Here is a 2,500-nt window from a genome sequence, read left to right as displayed (position 1 = left end):
GCCGAGGGCGCGCTTCACCCAGGCTTCAACCATCTCCTCCCCGAGCCCCTGGAAGTGCCGCTGGGCCGCGGGCGCCCCGGTCCGCACTCATCCGCGACACTTCCGCGCTGGAGTCCGACGCTCGCCGGCCGCGTCCCCCGGCCCGCGGGGGCCCGGGGGGAGGCCCGACGCGTGCGGGGGGAGGCGGCGGGCGGCGGGGGCGCCCCCGCGCCACCCGACGGCGCCCCCCGGTGGCCAGAGGCGGCTCGGAGCGAGACGATCGGGGGGGGACGGCGGCGCGTGACCCGCCCCGGCCCCCTTGGCCCAGCGGACGGGCAGGCGGCTCCCGGGCGACCCCCCCCCCGATCCCCGCCGCGGCGCCCCCCGGTGGCCGCCTGACACCACTGCGGGGGGTGCAGATTCCGTGTGTCCTCTCGGATAAAAACAAAAGAAACGGTTCCCGTCGGGCGAAAGTAAGTGGGACGCAGGGCCCCGGGCCCCGACGGTCCGCGCGCGCGGCGCCCCCCGCTGGCCGGTCGAAGGGATGACAAAAATAAAATGAAAAAAATTTCAAAAAAGCACTCGCCCCAAACAGACGAAAGGTACCCGGTCCGCCCGGATGAACCCTCCCCCGTGTCCCCGCCGCGGCGCCCCCCGCTGGCCAGCCGAGGTAATACACGATTGAGAGGGGGGGAGTGAAAAACAGGGGCAAAAAATGAAAAACACCCCACCCGTTTGAATGCAAAGTCCCGGAGCGGCCAGGGGTGGACGCCGGTCCGCGCGCACGGCGCCCCCCGCAGGCCAGATGAAGGGAAGAACGGAACGAGACTAAAAGATAAAAAAAAATTTCAAAAAAGCACTCGCCCCAAACAGATGAAATGTACCCGGTCCGCCCGTGTCCCCGCCGCGGCGCCCCCCGCTGGCCAGCCGAGGTAATACACGATTGAGAGGGGGGGAGTGGAAAAAAAAAGGGCAAAAAAATGAAAAACACCCCACCCATTTGAATGCAAAGTCCCGGAGCGGCCAGGGGTGGACGCCGGTCCGCGCGCACGGCGCCCCCCGCAGGCCAGTTGAAGGGAAGAACGGAACGAGACTAAAAGATAAAAAAAAATTTCAAAAAAGCACTCGCCCCAAACAGATGAAATGTACCCGGTCCGCCCGTGTCCCCGCCGCGGCGCCCCCCGCTGGCCAGCCGAGGTAATACACGATTGAGATTAAAAAAAAACCAGGCAAAAGACAAAAACACACCACCGATTTAAATGCAGTGTTCACGAGCGCCAGTCCGCGCGCGCGGCGCCCCCTGCTGGCCGCGTAAAAAAAAATAATAATAATAATAATAATAACAATAATAATAATAATCCACCGTTGTGAATTTGCGATGTGTCCGGTACGGCGGCGGCGGGGAGGCGTCTCCCCTCGTCGGCGCACCCTGGTGGGGGGAAATAAATGAAAGGGAAAAAAAACAAAGAAGAACAGCCCGGGCTCTCGCCGGCTTCCGCAGCCCGGGCTCCCTCCGGCTTCCGCGGCCCGGGCTCCGTACATACAGACAGCAAATGAAATAACGGACGGATGGATGGAAGAGAAGAACAGCCAGGGATCTCGCCGGCTTCCGCAGCCCGGGCTCTCGCCGGCTTCCGCAACCCGGGCTCCAGCCGGCTTCCGCAGCCCGGGCTCCCTCCGGCTTCCGCGGCCCGGGCTCCGTACATACAGACAGCAAATGAAATAACGGACGGATGGATGGAAGAGAAGAACAGCCAGGGATCTCGCCGGCTTCCGCAGCCCGGGCTCCCTCCGGCTTCCGCGGCCCGGGCTCCGTACATACAGACAGCAAATGAAATAACGGACGGATGGATGGAAGAGAAGAACAGCCAGGGATCTCGCCGGCTTCCGCAGCCCGGGCTCTCGCCGGCTTCCGCAACCCGGGCTCCAGCCGGCCTCCGCAGCCCGGGCTCCCTCCGGCTTCCGCGGCCCGGGCTCCGTACATACAGACAGCAAATGAAATAACGGACGGATGGATGGAAGAGAAGAACAGCCAGGGATCTCGCCGGCTTCCGCAGCCCGGGCTCTCGCCGGCTTCCGCAACCCGGGCTCCAGCCGGCTTCCGCAGCCCGGGCTCCCTCCGGCTTCCGCGGCCCGGGCTCCGTACATACAGACAGCAAATGAAATAACGGACGGATGGATGGAAGAGAAGAACAGCCAGGGATCTCGCCGGCTTCCGCAGCCCGGGCTCTCGCCGGCTTCCGCAACCCGGGCTCCAGCCGGCCTCCGCAGCCCGGGCTCCCTCCGGCTTCCGCGGCCCGGGCTCCGTACATACAGACAGCAAATGAAATAACGGACGGATGGATGGAAGAGAAGAACAGCCAGGGATCTCGCCGGCTTCCGCAGCCCGGGCTCTCGCCGGCTTCCGCAACCCGGGCTCCAGCCGGCTTCCGCAGCCCGGGCTCCCTCCGGCTTCCGCGGCCCGGGCTCCGTACATACAGACAGCAAATGAAATAACGGACGGATGGATGGAAGAGAAGAA

This window comes from Pseudophryne corroboree, unplaced genomic scaffold (genome assembly GCF_028390025.1).
Source record: "Pseudophryne corroboree isolate aPseCor3 unplaced genomic scaffold, aPseCor3.hap2 scaffold_1431, whole genome shotgun sequence".
Classification (NCBI taxonomy): Eukaryota; Metazoa; Chordata; class Amphibia; order Anura; family Myobatrachidae; genus Pseudophryne; species Pseudophryne corroboree.
Note: the sequence above shows the minus strand (reverse complement) of the source record.